Raw genomic sequence first — 14,579 nt, forward strand, 5'->3', positions numbered from 1 at the left:
GATATTTCTTTACACCTTCCCATACTCAAATCCTTCTAAATGCCTTATTTGCTTCCATTTTGTGTTGTCCACTCTCCCCTCAGTCCTGTCGTCCATATACCTTTCTACGTTGTCAGCTTTGGCAGCGTCTGCTCCTTGTGCCCTTCATATCTGGTAATGGCCATACTTGTCTGTCGCACATTTTCCTGAGTTCTCCAAGTTCACGTCTCATTTCCTTTACTCTTGCCATGACTTCTGTGGGATGCATCTCTACTTTAAGCTCATATTTTGTAGAGGCAATTCTCCCATGTTTTCTTTTTTAATTCATGGCAATATGTTGGGTCAGAAATTCCATCGGCTCCACAACAGTATGACTTAGATAAGAAAGAAAAGATGGAAAGAAAGACAGAAAATGTGCATGTATATCATCCAGTTTTGAGGAAATCCAGTGCACCCATAGTTGATGGACACCCCAATGGCTAACCAAAGCCACATGCACCTCCGTGGGGCTCTATGACTCTTCCTTCTGTGCTTACCATCATCCCCACATAAACGGCCTTTCCCCACGGCCTCTAGGATCCCTCCCTTCCTTGGGGCTCTGTGAACTGCTATGTCTTTGCAGGAAGCCCTGCCTGTTTCTTATGATACGGAGCAAGAGTTTCAACCTCTCCCCAACCCTGCCCAACTCTACAACCACACACGTATCCTTCTGCCAAATGACCTGCCAGGATTCCTGATAGGTGAGTGGAACCATGACCTGGTAGCCCTGGATATACTCCAGATTTTCCATCCAGTGGCATGGAGGAGAATCCCCAGGGCCGAAGGGAAAAAATAGGGAAAGCAGTTTGACTGTCCTGTGAACGCACCATCTTCTCTCTGCTTTGGGTGCTGGAATTCAGGTCTGGTGGCTCTAAGAACCAGTCAACACATCTGTCCGTGCACCAACTTTTCCTCTGACTCATTACCAAGCACCCTTGCCTCCGTGCCTTGCTTCCTTTATCTATCTGTGCTTCAGTATGTGCACATATAATTAACTCAATAGAAATCAGACGAGGGCCAGTCAAGGAATGCATTTCATGGGGCCAAAGACTGGACATCATTTTAAAAACCACTGAGCCTCAGACAGTGACAACAAGATGCTGACGTTCATGGAACATCAAGTAAAGCTACTGTGGGGACCGTGAGCAGGACACGATCTCTGAGCTGTGTTTTTCCACTTCTCATGCGGGATGAGGACCAATCCATATGCAGCCTTGTGCCCCAGCCAACAAGGTGTTTACCTGGGGAGAAGGTGGAAAAGCTTCAGGAACAGCGAGGGTTAGAGCTTCGGGAAACGGGGTGCAGTCCCAGGCTCCATGATGATGGAAAGCATCTTAACATGAAAGCTCACCTCCCTACTGCAACTGGAAATACCCACCTCAGAGACGGCTGGGGAGACCTCATGGGACACTCCCCGTAAAAGCCTCAAGCAAGGTGCCTGGCACCTAGAAACTGGAAAGTAACATTTGGCTCCCTTTCCTCTTCCTGAGCCGTGCCGAAGCTGGAGGGCAGCTCACTCTCACCGTCTTCCTTCCCTGCTGGGGGCCATCGGTGTGTCCGCCTCAACCCTGCAACTCTTACAGGGCTGTTTTGATGCATGGATATCAGAGTGGACTTGTCGATTTTTTAAGTCATGAGGTTTTTTTGTTTTGTTTTGTTTTTTTATCAAGTAATATTCACAACCGATCTCTGGACACTACGCCATCCCATCATCCCCTCCAATTATGTCGTGAGAGACTTGCCCCTTCAGGGTCCCCTGCCACCTCCCCTACCGCTTCTCTTTGTAGCAGGAGGTCTCACCTTCTCCACACTTGATTTGTCTGAATTTCTTATGAGTAGGTACTATGTTTTTGTTTTAAATTCCAGTTAGTTAACGTACAGCATCGTATTAGCTTCAGGTGTACAGTACCCGTGTTTCAACCCGTCTGATGACCCCGCGCTCATCACGACAGGTGCCCGCCTTCATCCCCATGACCTACTTCCCCTGCCCCGCACCCACCTCCCTCTGGTGACCATCCGTGCGTTCTCTAGACTGAAGAGCCTTTTTCTTGGTTTGTCTCTTATTTTTTCCCTTTGCTCATTTATTTTGTTTCTTCAGTGCCACATATGAGTGAAATTATATGGTATTGGTCTTTCTCGGAATTATTTTGCTGAGCATCTGCTCTCTGGCTCCATCCACATCACTGCAAATGGCAGGATTTCATTCTTCTTGATGGCGGAGTCCATCGCATGTGTCTACCCCAACCGTTCGCAGCTGATGGACACCGGGGCTGCTGCAGGAAACAGAGGGGTGCGTGTATCCCTTTGAAGTTTCGTATTCTTTGGGTAAATACCTAGTAGTCCTCGTCGGATCATAGTATAGTATTTTTATCATCAGAAAAAAATACCAACATCTTAAATAATACACCTGTGTTGCTGCTAAGGCATAATGGACTTTAGAGAGTTTAGTGGAGATCGTCCCGAATGGTGGCAAGCCGAGCGTGAGTGGTGCCCTGTCACCCAAAGTCCTCCACTCTCTGGAAACCTCTGAGCGGGACTTCCCCAGCGCGGGAACAAAACTCCTTTAGTTACAATCTCTGGGCCGCCCCGGCCGGCTGGAGGACTCTGACTGGGTGGCGAACATCTCTGATCCTCAGATGCCACGTGTGTCGAGAATGCAGATAAGATTGAGCCCAAGCTCAGCAGGTGTCCGGGGGAGGGAAAGAGACAAAACCCCTTGAGCGGTCCCCAGCGCCTCAGGACCATCCCTGAGCACGTGATCGAGGAGGGGACAGACCGGACAGCCTGCAAGGGAACCGCAGCCCTTTAGCCATGAAAAGGAATAAATTACTGGTTCACGCCACCATGTGGATGAACCCTGAGCTCGCTGTGTTATGTAAAAAACAGCCAGTTGCTCAAGCCCACCTTGTGTGATTCCGTTTATGCGAAAGGAGGAACAGGCAGATGTATGGGTCGGGAAGTGGGTTAGCACCGGGGCCGGCGGTGAGCGCAGCTGACGGCGGGCAGTGTTTCACGAACGGGGCTCTCCTTTGAGGACGAAGGTCTGGAACCAGGAGTGACTGCTGTACGTCGTGAATGTGCTTAATGCCACTCAACTATACATTTGAAATCAGTTAGAATGGTAACGTCTATGTTACTTGTACTTTGCTGTTAAAAATAAAATAAAATAAAAAAGGCCCAGGGGCCCATCCCCGGAGGATCCCCGGAACACAACGCGGACCGTGAGCTCACGCTCTGTTTTGAACCATCAGTGGTCCTGCACCATTAGCTTTGCTCTTTAACAAACCACGTCAACACTGAGTGGCCTGAAACAGCTAAGCTCACCATTGTGCGGGCTGGCTCTGCTATTCTGGGCTGGGCTCACTGATGAGTCCGTGGTCGGCCGGCAGGCCGCTGGAGGCTGCAGGGACTAACGGGGCCTCTCTTCCATGTGCGGCTGTTGGGAGCCTGCTGGGTGGGGAGCCTCAGCCAAGAGGGCTGGCCTCTGGTCTCGGGTGCGGGGTGAGGGAGTGCAGAGGGCGAGGCTCAGACAGGAGGTGGGGGCATCCTCTTTGCAAGGCACTTGGTACAATAGTAGAGGTTTGCCATTCAGGGCTGCCGTGTTCCGGCCCCCCGCGCAGATGCTCTTCCTTGGCTTTCCTTGGGACTCTATGCTTCTTGTTTCAGAACTGAACAGGCCCGACATCACTTTCCTCCCCCCGTGTCCAGAGCCACCTCCTCTCTCTCTCAGCCGCTCTGGAGGGTCGGAGTGGAGGGTCCCCCCCGGGTGGAAGAAATAAAAGGGGGTGAAGACAGGGGTGGGGACAGCAGGAGCGGGAGCCCCTGTCCGGTGTGGCCAGGGTCCTGAGGCATACGAAGCAGACTTCGTGTCCAGAAAGAGGAGTTTAGTGTGCAGCGAAGGGCCTGAAGCCATGCGGGAGGTGACTGGACCAAGTCCGTGGTAATGCGGAGTCCCTGATGAGCGTGGAGTGCCATGGTTGGGGCTGACTTCAGGAAAGGCCGTCCACAGAATGGACAGAGATGCTGTTCCGAAAGAGCTCCGAGGGGGAGCACACCAGCAGGAGGCTGTGATGGAGACGCCCAGAGGCAGAGTCGATGACTTGACAACGGCTTCAATGTGGAAGGAGTGGAGGGGACGTGGGGCAGGGTTGGGTCACAGGGAGGGCAGGAGCATCACCCACGCAGGAGGCGGCCGGGGAAAGCACGGTGTGTTTGCAGGGAGAAGGAAGGAGACGTGGGTAGGTGTTGCCGACCCTTCTAGGTTGACGTCCGTGCGGTGCTGTGGCCCCGGGGCAGGGGCAGAACGAGGCTGCCGGGGCGGCCCCACAAGCAGAGGGGCTCAGGCCCTCCGTGGGCACTGCCCCGCCCCGCTGCCTCACCCGCAGCCAGGCCCAAGCCAGCCCTGCGGTCTGATGGGCCGCCGGGGTCTAAAACCCAACTTCCAAGATTGAGCAATAATGTTTTCTCCTCCCAGATGAAAACCTGCCCAAAACATGGGCCCGGATCACTCCCCTGCTCTCTCCTGCCCTGGGAGCGCACGGTGCCTGGCCACAGCTGCATGGCTCACAACAGAATTTACAAGGCTGTCCTTCTGCCAGCGTCCTTTGAGAAGTAAAAATAGCTGACATGAGCCCGGTCGCCCGGAACCATGAAAACATTTCACCCTCCCTCAAGCTTTCACCTACGGCCGCGTCATCCCACGGGGAGCCTCGAGGGGCCGGGCCGTGCTGAGCCTCCCTCCGCGCCCGGCTCGGCTTGAACCGGGGCTGGAGACCGGCGAGTGTCCTTCCGTCGCCGCTAAGGTGCAAGACGCGCCTGCCGTCGGTGAAGACACAGATGCTTTCTGATCTTCCCAGCACCTGCTGGGGCACGCGATGGCCGGTTATGACATTCCGGGCACGATGAACTCTTCCAATATTAGGGTCCTGGACGTGGGTCGTGTGCCCTCAGGCCAGCTACAAAAATATCGCTAAGATTCTGGAGCTAATAGTGCATTTGCGAGGTCATTCAAGGCTAAGACCAGAAGGATTAAAAGATCTGACTCCTTCCTGAGGTCCTTAGTTGTAAAGGACCAAAGAAGCCGTAAAACAAAGATTTATTCAGTTTCAGCCGGACAGCTCAATGGCACAGCCCCGTAAGGACCAGGAAAAAAGAAACATCTGGCTAGAAAAGCACACTTGTTTACGGAAAAAAAAAAAAAAAAAAAAAGGTTTAAGAGTCTTCTCCAGCTTTACCAAGTTTTTGGACGAAAACGAGGCTGAACACGAAAAACAATGTAGAACCTTGAGAGCCACAGGGGCAACACAGGCGGGGGAAAGAACATCTTGTTTCTTCCTCGTCCAGCTGCCTCGGACAGTGGGCTCCCTCCGGAGCACCCCGGGGAGAAGCCCCGCCCTGGTAGGTAGCCCCTGGGGGCCGCCCAGCTGTGGTGCTCCCCACACAGGTGGCCAGGCTGCCCGGGGCCCCGCCCTCTTGTGGGGGAGGGCAGCCTCCGGTCAGATGCTCAGATGATGCTTGTGGAGGGCCCCTGATGACCAAGAGCCTCTCTCCCAAGCTCAGCGCACACTGCCCTGGTGCTTTTGGCACGTAGATGGTGACAACCACTTACTTGGCGTTGGGGGGGGTGCGCGTCTTTGGAGCTGTGGACAATGGCTGTTTTGTAAGGGAGGAAGCCTGCACTGGCAACATGGCCCCAGGCCCAGGCCAGGAAATGCGGCTGCTTTTCCAGGCCTGCCGTTGACTCAGCAGGGCTCTGAGGCCAAGCCCTGCCGCCAGGGTCAGCCCAGCCTCCTCCGGACATGCACGCAGTAGCCCACAGAGGCGGGGCGGTCATCACAGGCCGGCCTGACCCTCGGCTCTCCCCGGGATGCTCATGGGAGGAATGGGTTAAGACTGGAAGACGCTTTGAACTTCTTGGCATAAAGCTGTCTCGAGCACGGTAATTAATAAATCTTGCCGCTGAGGTGGATTAAGGTCAGAAGTCACTTGGGGGCCTGGGGAGTAGGTCACGGCTCATGGCTGCATCTCTGGGGCCTGTGACATTTGCAGCTCGACGCAGGGCACAGCAACGGTGGGGGCAGGTGCCCCAGGTTCCCCGGCCACGCAGGTCAGCGGCTGGGAGGGTGAGAACACTGTGTTGGGGGAGTCTGAGATCAAGGTTCTTACAGCAGCCAGCGAGGAAGATGCTGGGCGGACCTAACCAGGTAGGGCGGCCCTGCCGCCATCGTCCAAGGGGGCCTACAGGCCTCTGAGCAATCGGCGCCAGAGGGCTCCCACGTGCCCCCTGAAAGACGACGTTCCTGGAAACCTCGCACCACGAATGCCAAGTCATGAAGAACACGAGACAGAGCCCTAACGTTCCTTCCAGAGGCTCATCCTCTTCCTCTATAAAAGGGGGTGTCGGACCAGCCATGGCGTCAGCGCTCCTGGGTCCCCCAGACTTGTGATCTGTTACACCTGTGCTGCCGCTCCCTCCCCATGGCGTGGGTGGTCTGTGCACAGTCTCCCTTCTGCTGCCCTCCTGAGCCCCAGCGAGACACTCAGGAACCGGCGTCCCGACACCCCATATGGTCAGACCAGACTGAAGCTGGGCAAGCGCACGTCCAGTTAGGTCAGTGCTGTGCTCAGGACCACCCCTTCCTGCCCACCTGCCCCTCCAGGTGTTCCCGTGGCCCCTCGAATGGGACTCCTGGGCCATGAACCACTGGCACGGGGACACAGAGGGGACTCTGGCTCCTGAGCTCCCCACGGTGTGTCCAGTTCCACCTGCCGGCCCACGCGGTCCCGAGGCACCCCGCTCTCTGCACGCTGGTTCTGCCCTAAGCCTTCTGCTCTCCCCAAGTCTCTCTGGCCCCGTGTTCCCCAGGAACTCCTCCCAGACCAACCTCAGCTAGCCCTCCCATCGGAGAATCCCGCCCTAACCTCCTAACGCATTCGAAACGCATTTCTAAACAGCGATTCGACCTTTGGGCTAATGAAGTCTGTTCTCACCAGTAGGGCGCCCTGACCTCTCCCAGTGGCCCGGAGAGTCTCCTCTCCCTGCCCCGATGGCAATGTGCTTGCACACACAGAAAGGACTCGTGAAAGCCTGACCATTTGTCCTGCTCAGCTGTGCCTGTCCACGGCTGAGGCGGCATCTGCCTCTGCCGGCCCCGTCACAGCCTCATCCCCCCAGCCACCAGGCCAGCTCCCTCTGCTCCTGTCACCCAGAGTCCCCCTGGCCCTTTTCATCATTGGAGGGTGGGGGCATCCTTAGTCCCCCCGAACAATTCCCCATCAGGATGGCAGCAAAACCTCTTCCTCCAGCCCTCCAAGGCCTCCTGCCCCTCCACGCCTGAGCAGTCCTTCTCAAACGCCTTCTCAGCACCCCCTGGCTTGACCTGGGGTCAGGGCTCAGGGGTAGTCAGTATTGAATCAGAGCACTGTCTCCTCCGCTACCTCAGGGACAAGGCTCGTGGTCACCGACCATCAGTGTGGCTTCTGCTGTTGGTAAGGGGGCAGCGGGCTGGCTCGCTGACCAGTCAGAGTCCCCACCGACTAGTCCCCTCAGACACCCCACTCTGCTTCCAGGCTTGGAAGACACAGCTCCTTCCGCCTCCTACATCTGTCCTCACCACCACCATCCTCATCCCATCATCCTCCAACCCCCCCAAGAGTCCCTTCTCCATGGGAGGGCCCCCCTCCTTGCCCCCTGCTTGCTCCCACAAGGGCTGGCACCATCCTTGGCCAGGCCAGGTCCGCGGTCGCAGGGGCTGGGGCTGGGAGGCCACGGCCAGTGAGGCTCTCTAGGGAGTGCGCGTCTCGCTCCCTGGCGTGTCCTTCCCCGAGCCCCACACTAGGACTGGACAAGCGAAGGCCCCTCCTCGCTGAGGCTCAGCCCAGGTCTCCGTGTGTGAGCTGAGCTTGCCGCCCTGGCTGGCTGCTGGCTCCCGGGCCGAAGGAGCCTTGCCTTTTGGTTACACGCGGGGAAAGCCAGTGTTCTCTGGCTATTATCGGTGAGTTGCCGCGCGCACATGGCGAGACCAGGGAGCCCCGGTGTGGGCCCCGCGCGCCGAACTGCCTTGCCCTCTGAACCACTTACGTTTCAGAGCTGGTCTCAGCATGCTGGCTGGCGAGGCCCTGGTGTGCCAAAGTCCTACACCAACAGCACGATGGTTTTGTCGGATCCCAGAGACCGAATCGGCCCAGCCTCCCCCTCCCCACGTTGGCAGGCATGGCCTGGCCGTCTCTTTCAGGCGAGTGGGGCCAGGGGCCGCCTTGTGGAGGCCTTCTCGCCCGTCTGGATGTTTTCACGTCGTCTCCGGAGGCATTGGCCAGGGCCCCGAGAGAAGAGGTGCCGTAAATCATCGGCCCCCACCACCCCTACGGAAACACTAGACGTGCTCAGAATCGGGCGTGTTTGCCGCACAGGCCCGGCAGCCTGACGGGCAGGAGTCCGAACCGGCTGCATCAGGGGCACCGCCGAAGCCTCCACCCTCCGTAAATCAAGCCGGGGCCTTGGCATCCTTACCGGGTGCTTCCCGCTCCGGCTCACCCAAGGCTGAGGGGCTGCTGCCGGCCGCTCCCACCCACGCCACGGGCTTGGGCCTCGGCTTAACCTGGCCTGACCCCGCAGAGGCCCACACGCTCAGCGTCCCACACACCACACGCGGCCACAGGATTACACAACTCCGTCCCGATGCTGCAGAGAACAGCATGTCCAGGCGAAGCCCAACCCCGCGGCCCGCGGGAGACAAATAGCAGGAGGACGGGACCTGTGTGCGGCCGCGCCCACCGCAGCCCAGCTCAGTCACTCGAGGCCCGGCCGCCGTGGGCAGAGGCCACCGCCCCCCTCCAACCCAGCCACTGCCTCCACAGAATGGGCACGGGAGGCCCAGGGGCTCCGGCCCAGCCCAGGGCTGCATGGCGCAGGCTCGGGTGGCCCCTGAGCCCCCGGGGCTGGTCGGACCCTGTTGCCGTGAGGTGGTGGTGGGACGAGCGAGCGGGAAGGGCCGGAAGTGTGGATTTTACCGGATTCCCGCTTACTCGGGATGAGCTGCCTGCAGAAAATGGGCTGTTAGAATCTTGCCTTTCATGTCTGGCCAGGAATATTGCTCCTCGGAGCAGAGGGCTGTGTCCAGGCTCCTCAGCAGGGCCCAGGGGCCAGCTGTCCCAGAATGACTCTAGCCTTCGCTGGAGAAAGTCTCTGCCAGGAGAAATGGTGAAAGTGGCACAAACCAGGAGACTTCCTGCAGACACAGCCCCAAGCTACCAGAGCCTCGAGGAGCTCTGTCCCTGTGAAGAAGCCGGGACCTGGGGACCTGTGCTTCCCACCCTGACAACACCTTCCTTACGGAGGCCACAGATGCCTGGTGGGACAGAGACACATCTCTCTCAAGATGGGGACGTCCCCAAGAACATCTCTCGCTTAGGTCCCAGCCCTGCTCACAGACCAGACAACTGAAGGAGCCAGAAGAGCCCGCCTGCGACCCCAGCATGGTCTCTGGGTGACATGGGCCCAGACACAGGGTGTCTCTCGTAGCTGGGAGCCCAGGGAGCAGATGAAAGCACAGATCTTGTACAGTCCCCCGTGTGCGCTTCCTGGAGGGAGTCAGACTCAGAGAGACAGAGAGTGGAATGGGGGTCGACCTCCAGGCGGCGACAGAGATGGTTCCAGCCTGGGAAGATGGAAAGTTCTGGAAAGGGATGGTGATGAGGGCTGCCCAGCCATGTGAAGTGTTCAGTGCTTCTGGATTGATGGTGAATTTTAGGCCATGGGTATTTTAGCACAATAAGATAAATTTTGAAAAAATACTGCAGTTCCTGGGGCCCAGCAGTGCACGCATGTCGAGAAAGGCCGTATTCTCGGGGAAGAACAAGCCAGGTGTCCAACGTCTCCCACGGCCAACGGAGAGGTGCAGAGGCTCTGGGGCTTCTTTGGAGTCTGGGAGCAACACAGCCCCCCCCGCAGGCGGGAATCACTCCGACCCGTCCACTGGGTCACCCACAAATCTGCGTGGTGTGGGGCCCGGATCAAGAGGGGGATGGGCAGATAGAGTATCGTGCGGCCACGGTCTCTGTTTGGGAAGATGATCAAGTCTCAGAGACCAGGTAGAAGTTGCATAAACTTCTTGCAAGTTGCAAGAGCGACGTAAACAATCACGAACCAAGCCAGGAGGCGGTGGGGATCGGCCGACGACGGAGCATCGCAGATGCCCAGCCCCAGCGCCCATGTCTGAGCTTGGGAGTGTGGAGGGGTCACTCTGTTCCCGTGGGGCGTGGGGTCAGCACCATGCTCTGCCCCGGGGACTGTGTAGAACACGGGGAGCTTCTCAAACGTCGCTCAGGAACATCAGTCTTCTGTGCTGGCCTCCACGGGGCAGATTACGTCCCGGCTGCCGCAGGGTGGCCCCAGCCAGCCACAGCTCTGAGCTCTCAGGCCTGAGGCCAGGAGCTCGGGCTCAGTATGGGGCTCTGAGATGCACAGACAGGTTCCCACCACCCAGGAGCTCCTGGACACGGGGAGCAGACGCAGGAGCCCCTAAGCACAGTCCGGCACGCAGCCCACGACACATGGGGTCCTCTGTGGCTGCCACTTTCAGAACCCACGTCTCTTCCCCCCCCAACACCCTGAGCCTGGGAATGGCTTATAACCTGGGAATGAACAGGACATGAATCGTAGAACCGGGCAGGCCGAGGAGATGCCTCCAGCCCAACCCCCTTCCTTCATAAACAGGCTGCACACATGGGCCCTACCGGCACCCAGGACCCGGTTCAGTCTTCCCCAAGGTGGACACCGGGAGCCTGATTCACAGCGGAGTTGAGCTCACCACTCGAGGCGGTTCGAGGCTGGTAAGGACCAGGACTGGGACGAGAGCCCGCGCGGGCCTGCCCACCACCTCCTCCCTGCCTCGCTGGGGCGCAGGTGGGCACACGAAGCTTCCCTGCGTGGGTACTGCCTGGGGACACCTGCCGCGCGGCCAGCTGGCCAAAGATCCCGAGGCGGCCAAGAAGGTCCAGGCACAGGCCCACACAAGCTCCCCAAGGCAGGGCCTGGGACGGCCAGGCTCCCTCCGCGGCCCAGCCCGGTGGCCGCTGTCTGCGTCACCTTCCGGTTTCATGCTGTTCCTTGGCCGGAGCCCTTCTCTGCATTCTTCTGCTCATCGCTTAAGGATGAATTAAATTCTTCTCATTTTTTTACCCTGATGCAAAATAACAACTGAGAAAGAAAGAAAAAGAAACGCCAGCTGACGAAAACCCCCGAGTGCGTCTGGCACCGCATTTTGGATCACACTGGGGGTGAACCCCGGGGTGCGCCACCTGGGGGTGCGGCTCCCTGAGGCAAGAGCATGTGCGTCCCTTTGGTTTGGGGGAACCCGAGTGCAAACCTGTGACTCAGAAATGACGGGACCTGCCTCCCGAGCTGGAGGAAGAACGGAAGGCAACGGGGCACGGAGTGGGCGCTCAGGGATAACGCTTCCTTCGCCAACAAACATGTTCAACCACGACCCATCTGCCTGCCCGCACTTGGCCTGGCCCACGGGTCAGCCTCGCAGAGAGCCCGGGGGCCATCGATGGCGTAGGGCTCACTGTCTCCGTGGAGGCTGATCATTCGCTCCTCTGACAAGCTCTGGGTTCGATGCTGCAGCCGGGACATCTTTTCAGAGGAAAGGCCACTCCCCCAAAGGCCACAGGGTGACATAGCAACGACCCTGCCACCAATCGCTGGGCACCCACCATGCCCTCCAGTCCTGGCGACGGCCCCGCAGCACAGGGGTCTCTACTCCTGAACCACGAGCCTGTAACCAGAGCCCCCAAGAGCTGACATAACAAGCTCGAGGCCATAAAAGCAGTGAGGGTCTGAGGCCAGGCGCCCCGGCTCCAGAGCCAGTCACCCCTCCTCCCAACACGTATAAGGAAGGTGACATCCACGCTGTCACATCATAGAGCTGTTATAACCACAGCACTGACGAGGCTACATGGAAGTTACTTTCAAGCCACTCACCTGTTCAATCATCCATCCCATGTTCTCTGAAGCCCTACTATGTGCCAGCTGCAGCGCTAGGCCCTGATGATACCCGGGGAAAGGAGATCCGATCTGGGCCCGGGCCACAGGATGGCCACGGTCTAGCTGGAGCAGAACGAGAGAACTTGGCCAAGGACATGAAGTAGATGCTCACCCAGGAAGAGGGAGGCTCTTCGAGCTGGTACACAGGCCCCACAGGCACAACCCTGAACTGCTGCATGACGTCCACAGGCATAGGGACGACTTGTGAGGGGTCCAGTACTTTCTGGACAGGCCTGTGAGCCGTGTCCAGGCAGCAGCTAGCCCCGCCCATCCTCATCTGGGGATCTAGATGAGGAACCCAGACAAGAAGGCAAGGCGGGCTCAGAGCTAGGATCTCTCCTGTTGGAAACCCAGGCCAAAGGGCTCCCCTCTGGGATCTGGGCGGGAGCCCCATCATTTAAATGGCTGTTTGATGGACAGAGCACTGCCTCCTTGCTTGATCCATTCCCCCGGCTGTCAGCGGCTGGTGCCGGCTAGCCCAGCTCTCGTTCTGATTTGAGATAGAAATGAAGTCCCTAGCATAGCATCGGTCTCCAAGAAACTACTTGAAAAAAAAAAAATGATATAATGTCCATAATAAGGAAAAGAGCAGGTGACACAGGAGAGTTTCCGTAATTCAGGCCAACAGGGAAGCCACGCACGGGCCTCCTAGGGGCCCAGACATCTGTGTCCGAGTGCCGAGTGTGAGTGGCCCCACAACGGCAGCCTGACGTACCACACCACATCCTTGCAAATACACTTCTAGGCTTCTCTGCCCCGATGGACCTGGGGAAAAGTCGGACCAGAAATTCCTGGGAAGGAGCTGTTCTGTTTCACTTCAGAGGCCACCAGTTGTGAGTGTGAGAAAGAAAAGGAAGTCATTGCTCCTGGTCCTGCAAGGAACCCCCCAACTAGTCCGTAAAACCACCCCCACCAGCCGCCCCGGGGCCATCACAGACACACCTCTCGGACTGCCCTGAGTAGCCCTTCGGAAGACATGCTCATCGACAAAGAATCCATCCCAGGTTGGCAAGTTGTGTCTCCCGGTGACTTAGCCTAATCACCCAAATCTCACAGATCTAACTTCTCCAGAAAATAAAACTTGACAGCCTACAGCCCAAGGACCAAATCCAACCCGATGCCTGGTTTTGTAAATAAAGTTTTATTGCCACACTGTCACACCCATTTCTTGACATACTGCCTATGACTGTTGTAACATTCTATCGGTGCTGCTGAAATGTTGATTTGTGACAGCGCCTTGATCTGAATGTTTGTGCCCCCACCCGAATTCATACATTGAAATCCTAACACCCAGAGTGAATGGTATTTGGATGGTGGGGCCCTTGGGAGGGCAGAACCCTCCTGATTGGGATTGCTGTCCTTATAAAAGACCCCAGAGGGCTCCTTTACCCCTCTGCCACGCAAGGACACAGCAAAAAGACAGCTACCTACGAACCAGAAAGTGGGTTCTTACCAGACACTGAATCTGCCAGGACCTTGATCTCAGACTTCTAGCCTCCAGAGCTATGAGCAAACTCTGTTGTTGATAAGCTACCCAGTCTGCAGTCATCTGTTACAGCAGCCCGAGGTGACTAAGAGCCGCAGAGCCAAAGATGTGTACCATCTAGCCGGTCCTTACAGAGAAAGTGTGCCGCCCCCCCACAACGTGGACACAGGGACACATGTGGGGCTTACCGAGAAAGTGTGCTGGCCCCCCTCAACGTGGACACAGGGACACGTGTGGGGCTCTCCCCTCTGTGTACTGACTGGGCATTCTCTCGGCACAGTGCCCAGGGCAGAAGGTCCACACTGAATTCTTGTCAACCTGGTGCACACACCTGCCCCAAACATGTCCCAAATTATTCAACAATACTCCTTTAGAGCCCCATGTGACAGGCCCTGATGTGTCCCCACGTGGCTTCCTGGAGTAGACCTCACCCAGTGGAGGGGGTAAGGCTCACAAGCTTGCTTTTTGGAGCATATCTTTGGAGGAGATCATGCCACCTTCTGTATATACAGAAAGAGGATTCTGGAAACGTGTTTCCAGTTAGCTGGAAGTAGAGGGGAAGAGTTATGATTTCTGGATGATTCTGGGGTTACCCAGAACAGAAAGGGTGACGTGAATGCCTGAAAACAGACAAGCCGCTCATACCCACTGAGTCACCGAAGCAGAAAGGTCACAGACAGTGTGGCCAAGATAAGTGGATAAGATGTTCCAGAAACAGCTGACCTCCCTTCTCCTCCCCGTTCAACCTCCAAAAGCACATGGGGTGACAGCTGTTCCCACTGCTTGGGAACTTCGCTCCGGAGGTGCTCTATTTTTCCTGCATGTCTAGTAATTAGTGGGAGGATGGCGCAAGCTTGGGGATTTCAGGCAAATCTGTTCACACTCTTCGAGGGAGGCGGCCTGGGGATCCCGCTAGCTCTGCTCCAGCCTGTCGGGGACCCCACACTGACTGTGGTCCAGCCCTTAGCACGGTGCACAGGTCCCCTCTGCCTGGAGCCTCACCTATCTCCCCTGCTCCCTCGGGGGCCC

The 14,579-nt window shown here is 57.3% G+C and overlaps 2 long non-coding RNA genes across 2 annotated transcripts in view; one reads left to right on the plus strand and one right to left on the minus strand.

Moving 5' to 3' along the window:
* Window positions 1–8,756, minus strand: part of LOC116591909 — a 20,923-nt gene extending 12,167 nt beyond the window's left edge. Inside the window, exons 1-2 of the long non-coding RNA XR_004286239.1 lie at window positions 8,528–8,756; window positions 101–353 (exon numbers count right to left, since the gene is read on the minus strand). This is a non-coding gene — a long non-coding RNA (uncharacterized LOC116591909). The remainder of the gene's footprint in view (window positions 1–100; window positions 354–8,527) is intronic.
* The window catches only part of LOC116591911, a 24,868-nt gene continuing 18,965 nt past the window's right edge, over window positions 8,677–14,579 (plus strand). Inside the window, exon 1 of the long non-coding RNA XR_004286242.1 lies at window positions 8,677–11,906. This is a non-coding gene — a long non-coding RNA (uncharacterized LOC116591911). The remainder of the gene's footprint in view (window positions 11,907–14,579) is intronic.

This window comes from Mustela erminea, chromosome 5, assembly GCF_009829155.1.
Source record: "Mustela erminea isolate mMusErm1 chromosome 5, mMusErm1.Pri, whole genome shotgun sequence".
In the NCBI taxonomy this organism is placed as follows: Eukaryota; Metazoa; Chordata; class Mammalia; order Carnivora; family Mustelidae; genus Mustela; species Mustela erminea.